Below are 12,646 nucleotides of genomic sequence, written 5' to 3'. Positions count from 1 at the left end.
GCGATATTGCGAGTTAACCTGGGTCGTCGATCTACGCGCTTGATCGACAGTCCTCGTTGACCCGCGTTGATCGTTGTCGCAACATTTATGTGGTAGCCTCTGATAGCCTTCGCCTGCCTTCGCTGATTGCGATATGCCGATCGAATCTGGACCATTGATCGGCCAGATTCGATGACTCTTGTGCATCGTTGTCCAAGCCTCCAATAACTCTGTTTTTGGCCATTTCTTCATGTTTTTCAGGCCCGATAATGTAATTCGCCTTTTGTAAGGTTTTTCCTTATGCGATAATTTTTTATTTTGAAGACTTAGAGGGTGTTTTGGATCCATTTTGGATCACGCCTTCCCACTAAAAAAGCTTTTGGACCACCAAAAGTTGGTTTTTAACCATCAATCAAGTGAGGATATAGCTTCCTCACTTTTCCAATCTCTATCCATCTTGCACTGCTTGGTTTTGAACCTTTGAGTCCGATTCTCAGGTACTCAACATCCCCTCTGTGCATAGTTCTCACCTTCCTATCCAGAACTATGTCTTCCTACAACTCATTGAGATATTCAGGCAACAGATCATCAATAGAAGGCAACTGAATTTGCTCTTCAGGATCTTCAATCAATGAAGGTTCATATAGTCTCAAGTTCTTTGCATTAATGACTGAATAGACATGCATATAAGCTGGCAAATCAAGGTGAAAAGTATCTTGAAAGGCCCATACCTTATTGGCTTTAGTTTCTTACCTTCACCTTGCATTCTGTCTTTGTTGATGTACAGTCAGACTTGATCACCAACTTGGAAGCCATGCTCAATTCGATGCTTATCATGCCTTGCCTTTTACTTGGCCTGGCTTCTTTCTAGTTGTTCCTACACTACCTGGTGAATTTCTTGGATCTATTCAATGAACTTGGTGCTTTGTCCACATCACTGTGTCCATCAACTGTTATGTCTTTTCCAAAGACAAAATCCAAGGGAGACCTTGGTGTAAAACCAAAACAAGTCTCAAAAGGAGATCTCTGTGTAGAAGAGTGCTTGGCATGGTTGTAAGCATGTTGCACATAACACAAATGTTCATCCCAAAGCTTGGGATGCTTACTGCAATAGCCCCTGAGCAACTGGATCACTATCCTATTTACCACTTCTGTTTGGCCATCTGTTTGTGGATGAAATGTTGTGCTTTTCTTCAATCTGATGTCCATCAACTCCCATAGACTTGACCAAAACTTCCCAACAAATCGAGAATCTCGATGAGATACAATGGAAGTGGGTAACCCAAAATGAACCCATACATGCTGAAAGAACAACTTTGTTGTTTGTTCAGTTGTAATCTGCTTGTTACAAGGTATTAAAATACACATTTTGCTGAACCTGTCCACAATAACATATAAATAATCATGACCCTTTCTAGATTTTGGCAATCCCCCAACAAAGTCCATCGAAACACTTTCCAAAGGACGAGAAGGAACTAGAAGTGGAGTGTACAAGCCTAGTTTTCTATTGCTGGGCTTGCTTTTAGCACACATAGTACACCCTTTAATATATCTAGAAACTATTTCATGCATTCTTCGCCAATAACAGAATATTTGCAGTTGTGCAACTATTTTACTTACACCAAAATGACCTGATATAAGAGAAGTATGTGCTTCTCAGATTATGTTAACTCTTTTAGTTTGTGGAATGCATAACTTTCCCAAATGATACAAGAGTTGGTCCTTAACATAATAATCCAATTCTTCTACTTGTTTTTCATGACTTAAGGTTGCATATACATCTTTAAAATCTATATCTTGAGCATATTGTTCAATGTAGCTTTCTTGCATTACTGAGTTATGCTTAAGTATAGTAGATGCATTTATGATTGGTCTGGATAACATATCTGCAACCTTATTGTGTATGCCCTTCTTATATCTAATGAAAAGATGAAATTGTTGTAAAAAACCCATCCACCTATAGTGTCTTGATTGCCGCAATTTAGTTTGTGGGTGCAAATATTGAAGTGGTTGATGATCTATATGTATAATTTTTTCTTTGCCCATTAAGTAATGTTTCCACTTTTTCACACCCTATACTAATGCATACAATTATTTATCATATGTGGGATAATTAACTACTGCAGAATTAAATGTCCCAGAATGATAGCATATGGGTTTACCATGTTGCATCAACACTGCTCCCATGGCATAGTCACTGGCACCTATTTCAATCTCAAATGGTCGTTGAAGATCTACCAGTGCTAGTACTGGTGTTGTACTAATTTTTTCTTTTAAGGTGTCGAAGGCTTTATGTTGTTTTCCTCCCCACTGAAACACCTTTTTCAATCCTGTTAAAGCATGTAAGGGAGCTTCAATCAAGGAAAAGTTAGCAATAAACTTTCTCCAATATTGTGCTGCTCCTAGGAAACTCCTAACTTCTCTAGCAGATTTGGGTTTTGGCCAGTTCACAATGAATTCAACCTTAGAGTGATCTATCTTCAATTCACCACCCCCTACAATATGACCCAAATAATTTAAAGATGTTTTGCCAAATTCACATTTTGATAACTACACATAGAGATTTTCTCTTTTCAAAACATCTAAAGTCTGTTTTACATGCTTCAAATGTTCTTCCCATGTTTTACTGAAAATAAGAATGTCATCTAAATATAGAATTGCAAAATCATCAATAAAAGGTCTGAGGACATCATTCATAACTCTCGTGAAAGTGGCAGGAGCATTAGTTAAGCCAAAAGGCATAACCAGCCATTCATACAGCCCTTGCTTTATTTTGAAAGCAGTCTTCCATGCATCTTGTTCTGCTCCTCTGACCTGATGATAGCCACTACACAAGTCTAACTTGGAAAAGTAAACTGCTTCTTTCAACTGATCTAATAGATCATCAATACGAGGAAGAGGATAACAATTCTTGATCGTTATTTTATACAGTGCTCTGTAATCAATGCACATCCTCCACGAACCATCTTTCTTTCTCACCAACACAATTGGAGATCCACATGGTGATGTTCTTGGTCTTATGAACCCTTTATCGAGTAGCTCCTGTACCTGCTTCTTTATCTCTGCATTCTCTAAAGTGGATAACCTGTACATTCCGATGTTAGGTAATGGAGCATCTTACTGCAAATGAATATCATGTACTATTTCCCTTTTGGGTGGCAGACCTTTAGGTTCTTGAAATAGGATATCATATTTTGAAACAACTTTATCTAAATTAGCTTTCTGTTTAGCATCACAGCCTTCAAATACATTGGTTTTATTAGGGGTCTTTTCCTTTACAACCATTAGTAAAAATTTCTTGCATGAATTTACAATTCTTTTCATCTACCCTGAGTTTACGAGGGAGTAGTTATTTTTGAGTTTATGAGCTCTTACAATATATTCTATTCCATCTTTAGTGAGTTGATACTTATTTTCAGCTCTGTAGAAAATGGCTTTTCTATCATACAAGTAAGGACTTCCCAAAACAATACCACATATATCCAAGGAAACTATATCTAACTCAACCTCACCTACAAATGCTAGTCACCTGTAGCTTTGCTTTATCACATACCAAACCTAATGGATATGCCTTCTTGTGAGGTGTTGTTAGTAAGCCCAACTTCTTTACAATTGTTTCAGAAATCAAGTTTACTTGTGATTGACTATCAAATAAAGTATCAACCTTTTGGTGCTTGGAAATAACTCTAATATGAAAAAGCTCATGTCTTTTCCTCTCATTATCTTCATTATCAATAGATTGTGCAGAATTACTTGTAGATGCTTCAGAATTTTTACCTTTTATACCTGTGGTTGTCGTTTTTGTTTCATCACCTGAGTCTGACCCCAAATCTTTCTGAATAGCAGCAGCAATATTCTTCTTCCTACCACCGAACTTCTTGGGTTTCAGCTTCAGATGCAAATACCAGCAGTGTTCATCATCGTTCCCATCCTTCTTGCAGTGAGTGCATGAAGGTTTGTCTTTATGTACAGCGTTTTCCTTCCTCTACTTCCATTTCTGCTTCTTCTTTTCCCTGTTCTTGCTTGTAGAGGTTTGGGTTCACATTCTTGCCTCTAGCCTCTAGACGTGTAGCCTGAACTGATACATCATCTAGGCTAGTGGGATTAAACATGAGAATGGTGTGCCTCAAATAGCTATGCAGACCACCTATATACTTCAACAAAGTTTCAGGTGAGTCTAGGGATATGCCTAGAGTTAAAGCTCTTTTTCTAAATTCCTGGGTATAGCTTTGTACACTTTGGCCCTTTAATTGGCAAAGAGTTCTCCAACTCATCATTGCTTGTTGCATATAAGCTAGTGGATAGAACTGTTTTTTAATGGCATAAACAAATTCATTTTAGGTAGAAATAATTTTACCATGTCTCTTCATATCAGCTTGTGTCCTGCCTTCCCACCACACTAGGGCAGTTCCTCCAAGGCGAAGGCTAGCCAGCTGAATCTTTCTCCTCTCTGAATCAATGTTCTGCACCCTGCAATATACATCAATTTGTCTAATCCAGTTATCTAGCTTTTCTACATTTAATTCTCCATCATAGATTGGCAAATAAAATTTCACATCTAATTTAATCACAAATGTTTTCTTCTTTTTATTTTCAGGGCTAGGAGATGAGGATGATGGAGGTGATGGTGGGGGAGATGATGGAGGAAGATTGTCCCCTTTCCCTTTATTCTCTGGGGCATCTAGAGAAGGTTCCTCTGCTCCTTTGTCTTATTTGGAGGTTGAAGTACTTTCACCTCGACCTTTCTTAAACTCTCGATACATCTCTTCCACCATGGCTCTCATGGTCATGAAACTGTCCATGAACTGAGATTCTGATTCCAATGGGACTTGTTCTACCATTCTCCTCCTCGGATAGACTCTTCCAATATCTAGATCAGCCTCAACAAGTTCTCCTTCTCTTAGTTTGAACTTTGACATAGTTAGCATTCAATAATCCAGCACAAGCTTGTCTAACCTTAGCAAACCTAAAGATTTGATACCACTTGATCTAAAAATGAGATCTTATACTAAGATTAAGGTATTATAGACTCATGTGCATGGATTTTCCTATATTAGTTAGTGCAACAGATCGATAAGATTGCGAATAATATAGACAACGAACAGTTAGAGAAACATAATAGACAAACACACATAACACAGCAAGTTTAATATGGAGTTCACCCAAAACTCTTGGGCTACGTCTCCTAGTCTAGCCTTCAGCGGTGACATCTCTGTTATGTCTTCAAGAGCAAAGTTTTACAAAACGTGAGTTCAAATTGAGTCTCAACACAACAGATACAAAACAGCAGGAGTTTTGCTTGAACCCCTCAAGCCTCTCTGAGTACACAGATTCGTTCTCTCACTCTCTATCTCTGTCTTCTCTCTGTATCAACACTGCTTCCCTCTGTCTTTGTCATTGTGTGGCTTTTAAGCCAATCGGCACTATCTGTTCGTTTCCTCTTCTGGGTTCTCTGGCTCCCGGCCTCTGTCCACTCAAATCCCCCTCTGAGCATTAAGCAATCATTGCTAACGTCTTCAGGGATGGTGGGCACCTGTTCTGTAACGGAAGGGACCATCGATGCCTTTGAAATCCCAAAAATAGTGTCTTTGTTTACACAGAGAAATACTCTAAAACACGGGGAAATCTGCCAATCTGTTGTTTATCAAACTTCAAAAATCATTAATTCTGCCCTATTTTCCATCAGGTCCGCCTTTAAATCGCTATCGCAAGTCGCATAGTCGCAGGTTCCTTTGTATTTGGGTTTATTGTTAAAAATCCCAAATACAAAGAAAATCCTGACAAAATGGCTTATATCGGACTTGAAATGTTATATATTCGCATCTATAAGTTCCATCAGGTCCGGATATATATCGCATCGGGCGCATTTCATTTATTTAACGAAAATGTGAAATACATAGAAAAACCCTATTTCTGGATCTCAAAATATATCAAATATCACCCATAACCCCGTCGGGTCCGCTATCGCAAGTCGCCTTTGTATCGCCCCACTCCTTTGTATTACTCCGATGCGATATTGCGATGTGATTATATCGCAATCGCATATCGCATAGTCCCCGGGCTGTTGATAAGTGCTCCCTTGTGTTTTGCCGACGCGATATTGCGAGTTAACCTAGGCCGTCGATCTGCGCGCTTGATCGACAGTCCTCATTGACCCGCACTGATCATTGTCGCAACATTTATGTGGTAGCCTCCAATAGCCTCTGCCTGCCTTCACCGATTGCGATATGCCGATCGGATCTGGACCGTTGATCGACCAGATCCGACGGCTCTTGTGCATAGTTGTCCAAGCCTCCGATAACTCTATTTTTAGCCATTTCTTCATGTTTTTCAGGCCCGATAGTGTAATCCGCCTTTTGTAAGGTTTTTCCTTATGCAATAGTTTTTTATTTTGAAGACTTAGAGGGTGTTTTGGATCCATTTTGGATCAGGAAAGTTATAGAAAAATTACTTCAAACCATAAATTATCCAACTAAGTGTAGATCCCTTACAGATGAACATCTAAATCTACCACAGGTAAAAATAAAATGTAAGTTATTACTAGTCAGTTGCCACCTGGAAAAGACAAACTGCAACAATCTGGACACTTTTATTTTAGAAGCAACCTAATGGCTTACAATACCTAGCCTATTGACCTGCATAACTAGTTAGCCATAGAAGACATCATAAAATACAACTTTCAATGGGGGGATTTTTGGGTGTCTTGACCTGTTTATATACTCTCATTATAAGTCATTTGGTTCAAATTCAAATGCATGTTGAACAACTGTGAAGTTCGAAAAATAATTTGGCAAAACAATATAATATGATAATTTGGAATAAATATATCATTCTAAATCCATATTTAAACAAATTTAATTGAATTTGAATCATATTTATACACTAAACTTAAACAAATTTATTTGACCATGCTTATAATTCAGTGAATTTCAAATTTGAAGGATTAATTACAACAAACAAGGTGGCTAGGCCTAATTAAATAAGTCTCGATGATGAGAAAAACATGGGCTTGTTGACAGTATAGTTGATTATGCAGTTTTTCTACTTGGAATGTAAGTAGTCATTACTTTGACATGCCCAAAGATATTAAATACACAACAAAGTAACTTGTTGAACAACAACTCTCTACAATAACTCGTGGGTTGGATGGCTCATCCCTATTTGTGTTGCATAGATTAAAAACAATCAGGTTTGTTACACATTTCCATCTGCTACTTTCACATCAAAATTTTGGATTCAAGATGAAAATATGAGAAAAAATAGTTCTTGACTTTCTTAGGTAAGACAGTTCTCGCTTTACCCCATCAAAAACTAAACTTTAATCATGAGATCTTAGTAAAAAGAAAATTTCAATCAGAAAGTCAAATGCCTTTTGTTTGAGAATTAAGGAGTCTTTCGAAATCCATGGAAAATTATCCATGCTAATGTTCACCCTCTTAACTATTTTTTTGCTTTTGAGATTTGAGGGTTCAAATATATAACAGTGTGATTGAATGCCTTTAGGCTTTCCTTGGTTGAAATAAAATGTAAATACTAGCATGAATTTATCGCTTTATTTGGCTTTATATGTTTCTCACCCTTTATGTTGTCGTTTCCAGGTTGTGGAAACTCGTGTAACATAACTGCAAACACAACACATATGGAACTCTTGACCTAATGTCTTTGTTTACTTTTAACATCTTAAACCATTTATCTTAGAAAGCTAGATGTGCATTCATTCACAAGAATTTAACGAACATTATATCAACATAGCATATAGTTGACCATTCAAAATATGCTAAATTTTGCATAATGTCAAAGGTACTAAGGTGAGAAACCTTTAACACGCATATTTTATTAACATTGAAAATATATATTAATGTCAAAGGTATTGAAGGTGAGAAACCTCTAATACGTAGATTCTATTAACATTGAAAATATATATTAACATACATCAAAGAACTCAGTGAGGGTTTCTGTTGTTAGACATTGAGCTCATATTCTTCTTTGGTGGCTGCAAATTTGTTCACAAGGGCATTACTGATTAATTTACTCACTTTTTGCACATGACCCATGACCATGGCCTTAACCCTCCCTCTGGTAGGTTGAAATCCATCGAGACAGGAGTCGTCGTTTGTCAGGGTCACGCTCATCCACGTTTCAACATTACTCATCTGATCCTTGAACATATTCTACCTCAAGTGCTTCAGCTCCGCCAAAGATTGATGAATCTAGCCCATGGTGTCCCTGAAATCCTCAATAAAATCCTTAAGTGCCACCTTTTTTCTTTTACTCATCTTAATACTTATATATTTCAATCCAGTGACCCAAACAGAGATGTTATAGGCATTAACGAGGTTGACCAACACAACTTCCTTCACAGCATCGCTTTTCTTGGCCCTCAAAGACACCGGGTAGGAAGAGAGTGACGAAAAGAAGAGATTCTAATACAGAGTAGTAGTAGTCGTGGATGTATCCATAATGATTCGACCTCGAGACATACACATAGAAGACATATCTAGAAGTTTTGGGCTTTGCTTTCCTCGCTTCAAGGCGAGTGAGGAGATTATCGTTGGAAGGCCATGCATAAGTTTTGAGAGGAGGATCAGCTTGAATTTGATTTATTTCTCTGTGCATATGTGCACTAAGTCGATCTACTTGTGTCTGTTGTGAGACAAAGTACTATCATAACCTTAAATGTGTAGGCCTCCTAATAATGAAAGGCTACAATAAATTATTGAACTGAAACTCTCCTCCGGAGCTACCCACTTATCGTTGCGTACAACACTGATGTCGTGTCTTGGGCATTGTAGCCTTGGTGATGGCGGTGGGGGGACATCAACCTAGGAAACCCCAAAACCCAAGATTCAACTATGTAAAAATTCAAAAAAATTGAAAAAAAAATAAAAAATTATGTACAGTTAAGATTAATACCCCAACATGAAAACTAGATATCATTGTTATCGCAATGACATAATAATAATTAAAAAATTATAAATTTGTTAAGAGAAATTAATACTGAAAAATAATACATATAAATTTAACTGTATACACAAATGTGTATTTGCATAAAAAATAAAAACACAATACTAAGTTATGTTATTTCCATATTTTTTAATATATTTCTTATCAAGTTTGTAAATAATTATAAAAATAAATAAATAGCGAGTATTATTAACATAAATGTACAAAATAAATTAGTAAAACACACACACACACATATATATATTACTTAAGTTTAACACTCATTATCTTTATGTATAATTTTTTATGTTCAAAAGAAAGAGGTGGAGATTCATATCTAATATTCATACAACACATTGAGCTGGTAATTTTTCCAAAGAAAATTGTTGTAATTTTATTCAACTTGAAAACCAAGGAACAAAATTACATATTGTAGATGCTCGAAAGCATTTCATCATATAAGCCTTGTAGTTGATGCACAAAAGAAACAAAATGAATTACAAAGATTTTACAAGATTAAGTGGGATAGAAATTACTTAATTTTCCTTTTTTTCCTTTCCTTTTCTCCACCTTTCACCACACTCCTTGATTTGGAGCAGTTGTTATTATTGCTAGTTGGTTGCTATTTGGATGTGGGGGGATCTCTTCATCTGATTTTAAACTCTCATATACATGATATATATTTATGCCACCTGGATCCTTTCCAATGGGCATCTCCCCTTTCTACTACTCTGGTACCATGATCTATATTGATTCAATAGCCTTCTAAGTTGTAACCACTAATGTTAGATTTATCCCCTTCTTCGTCATCTAATTTGTCATCAGAGTGAGTTTGTGGCTCAAAATTTGGTTGATTTTCTTCATCCTCTTCTTTCTCATCTTCTGAACTATCTAGAAACGGCTATCCCCTTTGCTTAGGGGCTTGCCTCTGCTTCTTTATTCGTGCCTTCCTTGCTTGTGGGATCTTTTTTATAAATGAACTATTTGAAAGAAAGTTCAACATTAGAATGTCATATTCTCATGGTCTAACACATGTGTCCATTGAAAATTCTCATGTTTTAAAAGGATACGGTCAAGAAGACCTCGTCTAAGGTCAATCTCTACGTAGAACCTGGCAAAAGCAAAAATACCCTTTGAAGTGTTGTCTAGGTCCACTTTTTTTATTTTTTCCATAATGTTTCTACTATCCTTCATAACCTAATGGTGCCAAAAAAGGGGAAGGGTTGGAAGCCTTACCCAAACCGGCATCATTGTTACCACCATGTTTGTTTCATCAAACCCAGGGAATGAATGGGTGACAAAGAGGCCAGCTCTACCCTAAAAACATAGTCCATATTTTAGAACTTTTTTTCATATCTTGCTTGATCTCAAATTGTACTATGAAAAATCCCTAATAACACAAGTATATATCACACTTTCTTGTCCATGAAGAGTAAATCCACTTGTATAGATCTTCTATTTTTGGCTAAAAACCATTAAACCAACATATTACAGTTGTGGATTATAGATCATCATAAAAAAAAATCACCTATGGGGTTTTGATGTCCATTTCTAGAACCTTGTCCATTTGCTCTACAATTTAGGGCCCCGACATATTTTGAGATTGATCTACTTAACTAGAAACCTTCCCTTTGAGTGCATCCTTGAACAATGTGGCTCCATTAGGGTTTGGATTTCTGGAACCTCCCTGCATCCTCAAATTTAAAATTATTGTTGAATATTTTGTCACACCATAAACTTCCAGCCAGTGAGAGTCACGTAGTACCTTTCCTACGTATTCCAATACTTGGAACAGTACTGGTATACTCATACACTCCTAGATCATTTGCTTCATAATTTTTACTAGATCCAAACCTCTAATCCACTAAACAAAAGTCTTCCCACTAAGACTCTTGATAAAAATATGAACTATTTTGATATTTTTCACTATTCATCGCCAGTCTAGTATAGATAAACCCAGATCGTGTTTGTCATACTTCCCTTTAGCTTGTATATTCTCGGCACAATGTAATTATGCTTGGGTTTTCCCCATTAGTCCACAAAGGACAATCCCATATTGTGTGTTTGCATTGCACAACAAGCTAGAATCATCATACAAAACAAAGCACTCTATCTACAGATCTAACTAAAAAAATCCCATCGGAGGAATGTGTGCCTACTCCACTGAAATCCAACCTCTATTTATAGCTCTTCACATCCATTCCACCAATGACTAAGGTTGAAAAAGAACCACAAGCCTTCGCACCCATGTCGTCCATGTCTGGAACAAAATAACATCGTCAAACCTTAAGACAAGTTGATGAAGAAAATGCGTCAGGATTTGGCTTCAGGTCTTCAAACAATCTATTCTCGTCAGAGACCAATAATAGTCACGCTCGATGCATAGACCCCTATAGAGGAGACTCCCTCCATGATCACTAGAAATGAACCAACACTCATTCGAGTTGGCACAGTGAGAACTGCATACCCCGCATCCCCTGATCCCGAGTAGCTTCGGTCCCTGAATGGCATCTGTTATGTGTCATACATCAAAATATGTGTCGATATCTTCCACATCACTCAAGAAGATCAACCATGCTCATTAATCCTGAATTTGACCCCTTTTTACCTACGTTTCATGATCGTCGCAGGACATCAATATCCTGTCTGCGACGATGGGCCAAAGTAAACCAGAACCTCGCGACACCGTCGCAAGAGTACATCTATTCTCTACGACGGTCGGATTTTAGGGATCGTCGCAAGTCATATGTATCCTGCGTGTTACGACAGCTCTAAATACATTGTTGCCTCACGATGTCATCTCTGAGTCTTATTGTTTGACTTGCGACGACCCAGATATGGCGAATTAGTTCAAACATAATTCTTCTAAGTGGTTCTAGAACTGGTTGTTGGGTCAAGGAAGCTCGACTTTCCTCATTTGAAATGGTGGTTCCGCCTTTTGAGTAACCTCCCATGAAGATAAGCTTCCTCTCCCTCATTTATGGAGGCTCCTCCTCTTATAAAAGCATCCTCCATTGCTATGATCAGCTAGTTTTTTGGTATTGAGCAAATTAGCTAGTTTTGGTGTGAGATTGATAGTTTGCAGTGTGAATTGTTGATAGTCTAGCAATTCATTGTGGATTGCCTTAGCCTTATATTAGTGCTTTTGGGTGAGGGAGAGAGTCATCATCCTTTTTGGGAGACCTTTTGAGAGTGAATGCTTGTGGAGACATACTGACTGGACCCTTCGAGGAAGCTTGCGATGTCAAGGCATGGTTGTAAGCTTTACTTTTGCTCATATTTAATATAATTAATGGTTATTTCCTATATTGTGTATGAAATATATTTGATAGCTTATGATTCCTTGACTCTATAAGTAAATAGTTCATTGTTGTGCTCTATTATGTGTTCCTTTGTTCTCTTGTGTTGTTTCAAGTGAATCACTCATCAAGGAGAAGAAAACGATAGCTGGAGCAGTGTAACAAAGACTGCATTGAACATTGGAATAAGGTAGGATCTTTCAACAATGACTATTTAAGGAATTAGTTGTTGTATTTGTCTTGTTGTGACTAGACTCGCTCTAGGGCTAGACGGGTTGCCTCTGTCCGCAGAGGGAACTTTACCTACATCACAAGTTGGCGACTCCACTGGGGAATCCTTTGTGTGTTGTCTCTTGTTTTGCTCTTGATTTGTTTGTGATTGAATTACATTGTGTCTCTTTGTTTTGGGACTGAACCATCAGTGT

The sequence above is a fragment of the Pinus tabuliformis genome, chromosome 7 (genome assembly GCF_031772625.1).
Source record: "Pinus tabuliformis cultivar Carrire ecotype Pingquan chromosome 7, CPIR1, whole genome shotgun sequence".
Taxonomy (NCBI): Eukaryota; Viridiplantae; Streptophyta; class Pinopsida; order Pinales; family Pinaceae; genus Pinus; species Pinus tabuliformis.
This window is presented reverse-complemented; position numbering follows the sequence as displayed.